The sequence below is a fragment of the Cheilinus undulatus genome, linkage group 7 (assembly GCF_018320785.1).
Source record: "Cheilinus undulatus linkage group 7, ASM1832078v1, whole genome shotgun sequence".
NCBI lineage: Eukaryota > Metazoa > Chordata > Actinopteri > Labriformes > Labridae > Cheilinus > Cheilinus undulatus.
This window is the reverse complement of record NC_054871.1, coordinates 8,189,211-8,203,046: the sequence shown is the minus strand read 5'-3', so window position 1 is coordinate 8,203,046 and position 13,836 is coordinate 8,189,211. Positions and strand designations below refer to the sequence as shown.

Genomic DNA, 13,836 nt, shown 5'->3' with positions numbered 1-13,836 from the left:
AGAGAGTGCAGACCTGCGCCATTAGTGCTATCTCCCATTAGTGAAGAATCCTTTAAAAAATTCCTGGATCCGTCCCCATGTGCCCCCACCATAGCATTCGCCGATTACTCCCTCCCTGGTGGGGTGGAAACACAGTGAAGCAAAGCATTGGCTTTGCGATGGGTAGACTGTCATGGTGGAAGCATTGCCTGCTGGTGCCAACAGATGCACTGACAGTCTCACCCATGGTCTCACTCGACAACTGGAAATTATGGCAGAGGGTGAATATTCCTCTATTCCTCCCAGCATTGTGAGTATTCTCTTTGTTATGCTTCAGCTCGTCTCCTCGACCGGGCATGCGTATTTTAAACCCTATAAACTCCAAAACTTTGAATAGAAACACACCCAAAAATGCTGCTGGGATTGAAGTTACTCATGTCTGCCATCTCCTGGTGTAAAGTGGTAACAGCGCAGACCTCTGCCATTAGCCCTATCTCCCAATAGTACAGAATCCTTTAAAAAATTCCTGGATCCAGATCGCCCCCCAAAACCAAATCAGTTCTTCCTTATGCCATTTCTGACATTTCCTGAAAATTTCATCAAAATCCGTCCACAACTTTTTGAGTTATGTTGCTAACAAACGAACAAACAAACCCGCCGATCACATAACCTCCTTGGTGGAGGTAATAAACAACACTTAAAAGCTTTTAGTGTTCTGCTGACCTGCTTCAGCATGAGTTTGCTCTCATTATGGGTGGGGTGTATCTAATGTTGCTGCTGTAGCTACTAGCTCGGATGCAGATGTTGGAAATTGGCAGTTTAAGCGGAACTGGACCACCTTTTTTTAAAAACAAGAGGAAAGAGCCACATGAAAGCTCGTCTTAACAGAGACAACATGATTGCACATCTTTTTCATTAGTTTTACTCACCAAGGATCTCTGCCACTACCTATCTATGGTGGTAACCTGTCAGCTCAGGAGAAGCGCATGCCTACAACTTCAATGTCCCTCTGATCGGCCCGTCAAAAAAGGTGACAGACAGAACATTACTCCAACCACCTTCCCAGATTTTGAAAAGTTCTGTCCTTCCAAACACTTTCTGTAGGAGCTTTCCCAGATGAATGTGTGATGTATTCATGCGAAGGATATTTGAAACACTCAATCTGGTGTGTCAGTCTACCCTGCAGTGGACATTTTTTCACAAGCTATTTTCAACTAAATAATGGGGTTTTCTATTAAAAGCATGGGTTTTGATGGAATGGTCTGAGAATACGCGCTTCAATCTATCTTATAAAGCCATCACTGGCTTTATAGTTTCCAAATTTTCTTCAGGATTAAGCTGTCGGACCAAAAGTGCCATGCAGTTCAGGAAAATCTTAACCTTTCAAAGCAGATGTACTGGCCAGATTACATGTCTGTCACCGAGTGTATCCATCTTACAAAGCGTCAATCTGAAACCTTTGTATTGGCTTCTACCTGGTCAGAGAATGACCAGACCAATCAGCACCATTTAAGGAGAAAGAGGAGGTAGTTGGGTTTAGTTGTATGGCAAGCCTGTAAGCAATGGCTGCTGGTGAAGAGAACGTCATGGATGTAACTACAGTAACAGTTTTATCAGAACCAGACATTTCTTTATTGAAAGAAGGTTAAAGAACCCTACTGAAAGCTTTTCTTGTTGGAAAAGATGTATTTAACAGTTTTTCCAGCCAGCTACCAAAAGTGGCGATCACAAGACACTGATGTAGTCACGTGATGCCTACCAGAAAACATCTGGGATGAAACCCATACACATCATTACTGGTCAAAGACAGTTAGACTGAATTCTCAATAGATGAAACCAATATGCATTTAAAGCAAAAATGAGCCATAAGTTCCAGCTATTTAAATGTAAGATTTACTTTCTGAAGTGGTACATACACAGATAACTGAAACAGTGTCTAACTACAGCTGCAAACAGGGGCTTTTAATTGGTGAAGCGGGCCTCAACTCCAGTTGAGAAACACTTTCTTCTAAAACTGGAAATGTACTATAATTAATGCATATGCCATTGTTGGTAAAGGGTGACTCAGAGTAATTGGACATTTGGAAAAATGTCACAAGACAGCAGATGAGGGAGAGGCAGAAAAACAAGGCATAACAAGAGAAGCTAACTGCTAAACTAAGCTATGCTGTGGCTAAAAAGATATTAATTTAGCAGACGTATTGCTAAAGACTGAGGGAGCTTGATGAAAACTTGCATATGTCTAAACAAAGACTTGGCCTTATTAACCAGCTATTCTTGAATATACAAGGAATTTGTCTTTAATAATCTGTGCTCTCTACATGCTAACAGCTAATAATAATCATTAACAATATGTAATAATGGACTTTGTTTTACCAGTATTGGGAAAAACTAATTTTAGCCGATACTGATAGCAATACCATTATATACAAATCCTTGTCTTTTGTTGTCTTAGGAAGAATGCAAAGTGTCTCCTGTGCAAAGAGAGGCTCGGTCCAGCAGAGCTTAGAGAGAGAGAGGTGAAGTAGACAGTCTGGTAGCTGTGTTTACTTTGGGGTCACCATTAAAATTGTTAAGGGCTCCCTGTGGGCCTCCTTGAGTGTGTTGTGTTCCAGGTTAGGGGTTTTCAAACCTTTCAGTACTCAACCCTCAAAATAAATGTGGCAGAGACTGGGGGCCCCCACTCTACCTGAAGGTGGTTGAAGTGTATGTTAACAGCTGTGCAAATTTGAGAATAGTCATGCAAACTTACATTTGAACATTATTTTGATTTCAGTATAAATTTTCCCAAATGGTCAGGATTTTATTTATATTTCACTAATTGTATGCATATACCTTTTATAAAAATGAGTAAATGAAAAATTTAAAATCATTTTAGAATATTCTTTGTTTCTTGGAAGGTGTCGAAGTGTCTTCGAAGTGTCCGACCCCCATGTTGGGAACAACTGTCCAAGGCAACTGCCTCGGCCTGACAGTCCCATCCACAATTCACCGATATTTAAGGTCAATATATGATATAGACTGCAGATATCTACAGCTGTAAGTGTGAGCAGGAATATTCAACTGCTGATATGGATATCATGCCAATAATATCCCTATTAAATATTAAACAATAAATAAACAATAGACTTAGATGTACAAGCTTACATACAACAACAGTGTGAGACTTTCCAACACAACTGCAAAACTTCCACAACAACCAACATACCAACAAACAGCAGTTATTACAACATAAAATCACCTACAGACTTATGATTTTGAGCAGAGCTGGCACCCCCACACATTTGGTACCTACAGTGGCACCAAGAGCAAAACCAAAGTGTAGGAAAACAGGAGGTAACGCAATATGCTGACTATGTCAGGCCTATGTATTGATTGGCTATATCTAGTGCAACATCAAACCAATCATTTAGTCTTTAGGACATTTGGTTAGACTGTGAAGACTGAAATCTGAGCCAGAGGGACAGATGCTCAGTGCAGAGTAGGATACTTTTTCAATTAATTTTCCTCAGCAGTAAGAACAATAAAACTTTAATACAGCTGCAGAAAATGAGCCATCATAATCAGAAATGCCAAAAACTGAGGCCTAGAAAATACATCTATAAAATTCAATGAGTTTCTCAGCATTCTCAAACCATTAAGGTGGGTCATATTTCCTTTAGCGTCTATTCTAATCTCCTAAATTAAGGTTATTCTGACTGATTCAAGACTCCAAAACTAATTATCAAAGTAACTGAACAGTGATATGAAGGGAAAAAAGAACAAAGTGACTGACAACGTGATGAAATATTAGACGGATAGAGTAAAGCACCTCAGAGATATGACAAAAGTACAGCTCTAGAGTCTGGATTAGGATTAGGGTTAAACCATTTAATCCATAACATCCCATGTAGAAAATTCAACCTCACAAGTCCATGTGTGTGTAGTTTCAAACATGATTTTTCTAGTGAAATAATTGAATTTACATGGTTTTAAATAAGCATCATGATCTAGTTTGGGCTATGGTTTTCATCATCTTTAAAGTAGAGTATTATATAAAATAGAGTATATTACTTTTGTGACTGACAGCAAATTTGCCAGAAGAGCTCCAAATCTCAGCCCTGTCCGTTTGTGTGAGCGTGAGCTTTTACACAGTATCTTCAGACTCAACATTCAATTACCAGTTGCCTCAGAGAGATTCTGCTTTAATGCCCCAGCCGTACTTAATCTGAGAGATTCTATTTTAATGCCCTAGTTGGTCCCAAATCCCTCAATGAGACTTTTTTTTTCTCTTTTCATGATCTTCCCCTCGTTTGCTTTTTTCTCATCTTCTCATCTTTCCCCTGCTCCCCCTCACGCCTGCTCAGCTCCATCGCTTTGGATTGAAGTCGAACCCCACGCTTCGCTCATTATCATAAAATAATGGGTGTATTCTGGCAAACTTGACCTCCAAAATATACCACCAAAAAAACTGCACAGTCAATCTTTTTTGCTTCTGTTTTTTCTTCCTCTCTTTACTCGCCTTATCTACTTAATTCAGACTTCATTTTTTACCTCCCTCTTCTGACTCCCACTTCCAAGCAAATAGCTGGTATGATCAAATGTACTGCAGCTAGGGCCCTCATTCATTAAGTCGAACACTTGTTAGCGTTCCCCCTCCCCCTTCTTCAACCCCCATCCACAGCTGAGCGCTGGAGCATCCTTTCATATCAAACTGAAACATTTTCACTTCACAGATTCTCCTCACTCCCTGGTGGTGTGTGTACAGTAACTGTGAGAAGGGAGAGGTGCAGTCCCTTCCTCTCCTTCTGTTTACTTCTCACTTGTCACACCTACTAAAGATGCCTGGTCCTATTAAGGATCTAACACTAAACTTTAGGAGCAAGGCTCCCTCTCAGGAGTGTAATTCCCTTTGATAGTGTTAGTTTGGATACCTATGGATGGCTCCAAGTCACTGTTTAAATGTTATCTTCAATTTGTTTAATAGGGGCGATGCAGCTTACACTACTGAGATTTATACTGATGTGTCGCTACTGCATGGTCAGTGTAAACTAAATTTACAAGAAGCATCATAGAACTGCATAACACCAAAGGGCGATTAGAATTAGGGATGCAAGATGTTGGTTCTTTTGCCGATATCTGATATGTTGATATTTACAGATTCATTTAAGCTGATACCAATATTGATAACGATATTTAAATGTGCTTTTCTGGCAAGAAATTTCAGGACACACTTTAAGGTTTGAGGATGGCCAAAGAAACAAACTTTAGTCCTTAAACAACACTTAAAAGTTTAAAGAATGAGGAAAAATAAAGAAAATGACCTTAACTGACATTGGCCTGTTGGTTTAGCCTAAAACTCCATTAATGTATTCGTGTATATGGACAAAATGTACAGTAAATATATATGCTGAAATACACAGGCATAATATCGTATGTAAATATCAACAGAAATTTGATATCTGCCGATACCAATACCAGACCGATAATATTATACATCCCTAATTAGAATCCCTCTATATTTACAACATAATTTACAAAATATACACAAAATGCCTTAATTCTGCACCACTCTCATGTCCTCTGAGCATTAATAGCTCTTTTCTGACCGGCTGAAGCTCTCTTAAGACCTACTTGAACATTGCGGTTCTAAATTTGTAAGAATTAAAGACCCTGTAAAGTGAAATCCAAAGATTTTGTCAACATACTAGATATGTTGGAATATGGTTGCTGTAAACATGTGAAAACACTGAAATCTACATGTGACTGAAATCTGGATTGAGACCTTTAGAAAGTTTTTCACCTCATTCCTGGCTTGGTTTAATTTTGGCGGGGCCTATATGTGGCCTCATGATGTCACAAGCCCACAGTGGGGATGACCCCGCCCCTCCAACACTACAATATAAAACCACAGAGCAGTTCATCTCAGTGCAGTCTGTTGTAGCTGATTTCACTGCCTTTATTGAAAGTTAACAGTCAGTTAAATGCTGTTTTTTTGTTCATTGTGAGGTAAATTTGCCAAATCTATCAGCCACAGTGGTCTATGGATCATTTAAAGCATCATAACAGAGACTTGAGCCAGAAAAAGGCTTTGTCTCGTCTTCTAGGGTCAACAAAAGGTTAAAAGGAACTCTGCATGATCAGACAAGTTCATTTTGTTGGATAGATATTTGTATGTCTCAAATTTATATTAAACTAAAAAAATTACTAAACATCCCACATATCTGCATCTTGAGTTCATTTCAGCTCATAAACTCAGCAGGAAACCGCCATGTTTTGATCCGCGCTGATAGTGTGATGTCACAGTTCCGCAGCGATCCTCTCCGTTGCTAAGCAGTAACCGTTTTTCAGACGGTTTTTCTTCTTGCAGCTGTTGCTGCCATGAGGTTGCTGTGTGTTGGTTTTGTCTACCTGCTGTCAACGTTTTACCTCAATAAAACTCCCTACATGTCTAGATTCAGTGTATAGTGGAAGCGTAAAAGTATTATGTACATATGAACGGAGTTTCTTCAAAGAAATGCTAAAGTGGACTTTCACTTCGAAAGGCGCAAACCGGAAGTCCTTTCATATTGTGCTTATCTTTACCTGAACCGTGTGGAAACAGAAAGCCTCATAAAGAAGAGAAGTTTGGGGAACAACTTTTTTAGACAGATGCATTTTAGCTCGTGGCCTTCATCTGGTTCATCAAGAAACTGATGTCAAACATTTTCTACCAATGTGGACGTACATATTTGCTACAACAAGGTAAATAAGGCTCTGTAGTTATCATTTTCCTGTCTAGATGGACAGATAACTGCTCATGGTGCAAATATAAAATAGAAGAGACCTCAAATTTAGAATTCTCCGTGCATGAGACGTGTTGCGTTTCTGAGATGAAGCCCTAACACTGGCTGCCAATCTGAAACAGCGGTTACTGCATAGGAAAGGTGAGGATCACCACAGAACTGTGGCGTCACGGCGCCAGCGCGGACCAAAACATGGCGGTCTCCTGGTGAATTTATAAACTCAAACGTTCAATAGTTCAATATGTATATGAGAGATTCAATTATCTATGGTGTGAGTGCTTTCCTCAATTCAGATTGTAGCATATTTTTTTATTTGAGAGGTTCGCATTTCTCATGAGTGGGCGTGGCTTCAGCTCATTCAACACACACACCCACACCATACTGGAGCAGATTTTATTGCCTCATTTTTCATGATTTTGAAGCTTAATTTTATGAACTTGGAGATGTTTCATCAGACTGAAATTTGACCTCGGGGTTCATAACACAGTGACCTGTCATACAGCAAACCTTAAAACAGATCTGTTTTCACTTTACAGGGTCTTTAAACATTCTCAGTAGGAATTTTTGCCTGGGAAATGAGTTGGTTTTATTAACAAATCATTTCTGTAAAAACAAAATTAAAATCTAGATTTTCTTTTGAACGTCCTCTGCAGCCTGAAGCAAGATTTGCCCAGTTGAGTACAGACAAGAAGACAAGTTGGAAATGTCTCAGCAGTATGGGAAATGTTTGTTCATTGGTGCACCAGCTTGCTTTTCCTACCTCTACATAAAACATGCAGAAACACTCATTAACTTGAGCAGGTATGCAGTGAAGAGCGGAGGCAGTGTTTCTCAAATACCTCACATCTGAGCGGCCTGCTTAGTATATTTACCAACCATTAAGGCATTTGAATTTTCTTTATCCACTTTGGATCGACTTTGGTGATCAATAAACAAGCCTCAATGTCCACTTTTCCCTCAAGTCCTTGTGGTCATATTGCAGCATTAAGTAGGAAAGAAAATTCATTAAAATCATGACTCAGAATTGGTATGAGTAACAGCAAATTACAAGTTATCCCATGCCTCGCGCGGATTTGCATTTTCCAAACCCTTAAAGCAAAAATGCATGAGATTTAAAAGCACTATAGACTCTCATGGGTCTCATAGCATCAAGCTGAGTCCGGACCAGTTAAATCAAAACCTTGCAAACATCAGATCTTGCAAGGCAGAGCCTAACCTCCAATCACAACATCATTGTGAATCAAATCAAAGGGCTGATAATAGTAAATGGACACTGATTTAGAGCATTTTTGCACTGCAGGTACAGATCACACTTTCACATTCACTCCACATTTATACTCTGATGGTGAAGGTAGCTATGCCTTCTATGTATTCCCATTTATGTGCATCCATACACATTCACAAGCCACTGGCACAGCAGTGGGAGCAATTTTGGGTTAAGTATCTAAACAAAACACCCACAGAAATGTGACTGTAGGAGCTTAGGATTGAACCTATGACCTTCCCATCGCCCAAAGATTTAGTCTGCCACCTATTTTTGTTTCCTCTGTTTCTTCTTAAACCAGAAGACCGACTGTTGCTAAGTAGGCAGACAGTGGCAAACTGTATGTTTAAGGTTTGCTCAGTAAAAAGAAAAACTAAATGTAAGTAGAAAAGTCATCATGGTGTTCTCCAACTTAACCTTAAGAAAAAGAAAATATTTATCAAGTTCAGTTGTTGGGATGAGAATTTTCTAGATGTTTTTTCCACTAGAAATGTAAAATAGATAGAATCACGTCATGCAGAGTTGCTTAACACAATCTCTCCCCAGATTAAACCAGCTCTGTTAAAATGTGTCCTTCTGCCAAATCCCAGAAAAGTATCAATAATGGTATTAATGAGGACTTGGATCTTTCATAACAGCATGTCAATACGGATTTAAAGTAACAAAACCCCTCCCTAATTGCACGATACGCCATGATTTTCATTCATCATTAAACAACAGCTTTTATACCACGCAAGTCAGGCACTAAACAATGATTTGATAGGAAAACGTGAGACCCCACAGATGACAACATAACCAGGTTTTTCTTATTTAATCTGTTGTTCACTGAAATGGGCACCACAGCACCCAAACAAATAATGAAAACAACCAGAGTCTCCAGTATTAAAACTAAAAATCTTGTGGGGTTTGAACAAGACATGTGGCTAGCTGTTAGCTACCTGCTACATCCACTGTGGTAGTAGTTTCAATCCAGCTGCTCTCCTCGACAGTTTGATCGTGGGGGATTGTTGTTTCATTGCCTTGATTTAGACAGGATAGCTGAAGACAGGGGATGTAAGGAGACCAGTGCTAATTTTGACAGCTATTTTGAATTTTAGTCTCAGCCTTAGTCTTTAGACTAAATGCCTTTAGTTAATCACATTTTAGTCATTTCTATCCTAGTTTAAGTCTAGTTTTAGTTGACAGAAATTCAAAAACATTTCAGTCTTTCCTTTTAGTCCAAGCATTTATCCTCTTGCCTAAATCTGGTACCATGTCATAGTGGTGTGTTCTCTGCACTCCGCCAAACCTGGGGTCCCTGCTTTCTACAGCTGAGAGGCAGAATAGCTAAAAATGCACTGTATTTTGACAGATTTACCCACAGTGGAGAAATATCATGGATTTTGAATGTCTAACAAAAACATAATCCTACATTTTAGTCTCGTTTTAGTCATCTTGAAAAAACTCAACTCAGTTTTAGTCATCAAAGGTCTATTTTTGGCTAGTCTTAGTCTAGTCTTTCTCATGGGAATAAGGCTGTTGACAAACATTTTTAGTTGACACTAGAGGAATGACATGCACCAAATAGTGCTGAGACTGGGAAGTGATCCCACAGCCAGTGCAGTGAGGACTATATCCTCTTTTCATGGGCTCTTGCTCTACCCTCTGAGCTAAACCTGCACCCACATCCATCTAAATTTAAGCTTCAGGTTTACTATCATCAACATGGCTGTGTTTGTTGTGCTTCCTCCTTGCTTCCTTACTGGTTCACACTCCGGCCTAAGTAGCAGCCCTGCTTGTGCCAGCTCAGGTGTTCTTGGAGTTCCTCACATGACACTTTCTGATCGGAGAGACTCTAACAGAGAGGAAAACATCTCTCTTAATTCACCTCACACTACAAGAAAATCTGGATAGATGATCTTTAGAACCATCCAACAACCAGGCTACTGCTGACTTTGAAAGGAAATGGGGATTAATAATCATGACTACATAGGAAAGAAAGGAATGTTTTTGGACTATGGCTTAAAAAAAAGTCATAATGTCATTACAGCTCCTGAGTAGGAAATTATTACATATCACAGCCTCAGTAGCATCGCTATAATTTGCACAGCTTTGGTCTGCTTTAAATGTACCCCCATTATAACAGATTGTATATTTAAATCAGTTTGATTTCACTTGATAGTGTCTGTCACGGAGAAAGCTAGGTATCTAATTTTAGTTATAATCATGTTTCCTGCTGTTCATAATCAACAGGATTCTCTGTTAGCACCTGTTACTGACAGTGATGCTTCTCATCAGGCTTTTTGTCCATTGCTTTAAGTGTACAAAGATTCACTGTTTCTGTAGTAGATAGCAGTAGGAGTCTGGATCGATGTTAGATCTTCTGTTTCTCTGCCAGAAGGTCAGAGGTTTGATCCCCAGCTCCTGCAGTCACGTTAAAGTATCCCTGGGTCTCTGCTTCTGCTGTGTCACTGATAGACCGGTGAAAACTGACGGACACTTTCCACAGCAGCCACTGCCATCAGCATGTGGATGTGTTATGAATAGATAAGTGTGACCTGCAACGTGGAAAGTGCTCAGAAGACTAGAAAAGTGCCATACAAGCTGAAGTCTATTTGACCAAAATGATTTTACCACTGCCTTGCATAGTGGTTATTTCTAGTACTCTAACTTTCAAGCACAGACTCTCCTCGAGTATACGTCCATGACAGACAGCCGGCCTCCTCATCGACACCTTCACAAACGAGTAAATCAAGCATAAAAGTAGTCGCACAAAAAAGCACCGCTCCCTGGATGGACATCCTAACAGGGAGAAAAGTAGAAATGTGTTGAGCTGTTAACTTCTCCTTTTGTGGAGCAGGTGAGCGACACAAGGAGAGAAATCTCTCTTTTCATGGGAGGAGACAGTGTGCCTTTCAGGCCCAGACACGCTCGGGTTCACCAGTCTCCCAGGATAGATGAGGACAGCGACTGAACAGTGGCCCTGTTGTGGCCCTATAAACCGTCTGAGGCTGTGGCACTCCGACACTGGCGAGTGGCATTGAGAATTACTGCACTGTTTTTTTCCACACTCGGATACAAAACCACCTTCCTCTACTGTGTAGTCTAAGATAGTGCATTAATATTAAGTTATATTTGGAATAGTACAAATAACCCCTAAGTCAGCGTGCCCTTGGGCCAGTATGATTGCATTTTAAATGTTATTTGTTTGTTTCGAGGGCATCTGGCTCATTATCAGAGCCTCCGCTCATGCTCCCATAAGGCTGCCCCTGACTCATGTGCTGTCTTTGAGGGTGATGCTACAGGGTGAAATGTATAATTATGAAATCAGTGGGACTGTTTTCCTTCTCCTTTCTTTTCTTTTTTTTCCCAGGCTGAAAGCGAGCAGGCTTTTTCTGCCTGGCTGCTGCTTGGCGAAGCATGCACTGTGCACACATCAGTGTTAGAGATCTGATCCTCTACAGGCTAGAATGCCAATACACCCTTAGGAATATAGATTAGAGATGTTTGTTGGAGGAGGCAGATAAAGGGTGGCAGTGTGAGTACAGGGAGGGGAGGGGAAGGGAGGGGGAAAGCAAGGAGATGAGTCTGATTGTGCTCATATATGTACTGACAAGGCATGAAAAGCAATATTGTGTTCGCTCTCCTGGAGGCGGCAGTAGATGGGTTTTTGCATGTGCAGGTGTGAGTCTGTTGTCGTGCTCGTGCAGGTATGCTTGTGTGGGAGTTTTAGGAAGCATTTCACACATGTCACAGCACAGCAGAGTCGGTTTAGAATGCTATCCAGGTCAAGCACACTGCAGGTATGTATGCACTTTGCGTAAAAATACGCACGTAATGCTTACAAGTAGGCTCTTAATTAATGCACACAGGGATTGTAAGTTGCTTTCACACATTTGAAGACTAGAAATAATCTCAATTGCGAGAACTCACCGCGGTTTGGAACAGCAGATAAAGTTCAACTCAGTATTTCCCATCGTCGATGCGTAATTGCCGAAATTGGAGAGGAACTCATTTCACAGTTAATCAGGGTTCAACAGCAACTCCGTGAAGAGAAAAAAAAGCACTCCAAAAACACTCAGGACACACTCAGGGATCCGAAAAGAGGTAAAAGTGAAAGCTGACGAAGGCTGCTCCGAACCAATCCGCCGCACCAGCGAGAAACTTTCACTTTGGCTGCGGGTGAAAAAGTCGCCTTATCCCAGCTGTAATTCAACGTTTCCTAGAAGCTTTGACCTTTGCGAGGATAATGAGTTAACAAAATGAAATCATCCAGCACAGGAGAGGGAGAGAGAAGAAGGTGGTGGAGGAGGAGGAGAGAGACTCAAGGAGCGCAAAGGGGCTGTCGATTAGAGGATTAAAAAGACGCGTTTGCGCATTTGTTGCAGCCAGAAAGCGGCGGGGTCCAGCGACGCACGGATGCGACGGAATGCGGCTACATGGACGTGGCCAGCCGCCCCACCGAGATGGTTAAATATCCCGTTATGAATTCCAACCCAACAACACGGCCCGCCTACTCCGCATCAGTGAGTGTATGTGTTTGTGTGGAGGAGCGCAGGAGCCCGATCCTGTGGAAAAGTGTAGGCGCCCGGCAGCAGATAACAGGCATGGGCGCTTCAGCTCTCCCCTCTGCCCCTCTTTTCTCTCCCTCCCTCCCTCTCTCTCTCCATCTCTCTCTCTTTTAGTCACATGTTTAAGACACAAGAAGCCCTCTGTAATAGCTGCCAAAGCGGGGTAGAATAAGGTAGACGACGTGGAGAGAATGATAACAAGTGACTTTTTTGTTCACGCTCTTCCTCTCTGTCTTCTCACTTTAAATGAGGGTGTGCACTAAGCGAAATGGCAGTCTTCTCATTAACTTTATGCCCCAATATAGTTCTTTTAATGCCGCAGTTATGTAGAAAGACACGGGCAATGGAGGTAATTGAATATCTCTTATAACTGCTTGGCTGGTCCACTCCAAAAAATGAAAAGGCGCGTGAAGAGAGGACGTCAACAGCACTCCTTTTCTAGAGCTCATTTCCCAGGACATTTGCTCTGAAAATCCAGCTGCTATGCCAGGAATGTAACATGCTCATTTTTACCAAGATGTTCTTTTTTATGGAGGTCTTATTCAAAAGATGTGCAGTCTGTGGCTATAACCATGAACTCTTACGCTTATAAATGATGACGAATTGATCATAAAATAATTCAGACACAGCCTGCAGATGCATAGCACTTGTTAATCTAAGCCCATTAAAATAACAGTCCAGGCATCACACAATTTCTCTGCTCATTTGCTCTATTTTTATGTTTAGGAGTTACAGTATGCACTGGGCATGCAGAAAGTATTCAGACACACTCACGTTTTCAATTTTGTTGTGTTACAGCCTCATGCTACACTCCAAAAAAATTTTTTTTTTTTTTTTTTTTTTAATGCTCATGAATCCACACTTATTACACCATAATGCCAGAGTGAAAACTGATTTTTCTGGAAATGTATGAATAATAAAAAAAAATGAAATATCTTATTGACTTAAGTATTCAGAACATTTGCAAATACACTTTAAATGTATCTCAGGTTTCTCCCATTTTCTCTTGATCTTTCCTGAGATTTTTGCTGAAAATTTATTGGATTGGGCATGATCTGGGAAGACACCTCTCTATAAAGGCCTCACTGCTGACAATGCATTTCAGAGCAGAAACCAAGCCATCAGTTCAGGCGCTGCCTGCAGAGCTAAGAGACAGGATCGTTAAAAGGCACAGATCTGGGGAAGGCTACAGAAACTTAGAGATGTTCCAGTACCATTTTCCCCTTCCTGATACCGATTCTGATACCATAATGTTGCGTATCAGTCGATACCAAGAACC

General features: G+C 40.7%; 1 protein-coding gene across 1 annotated transcript in view; it reads right to left on the bottom strand.

Annotated features, from left to right (window-relative positions):
- Positions 1-12,491, bottom strand: part of LOC121512400 (BMP/retinoic acid-inducible neural-specific protein 3-like) — a 120,486-nt gene extending 107,995 nt beyond the window's left edge. Inside the window, exon 1 of the mRNA XM_041791656.1 lies at positions 11,920-12,491. The gene's annotated coding sequence lies outside the window, so the exon portion shown is untranslated. The remainder of the gene's footprint in view (positions 1-11,919) is intronic.
- Positions 12,492-13,836: the final 1,345 nt, after the last annotated feature.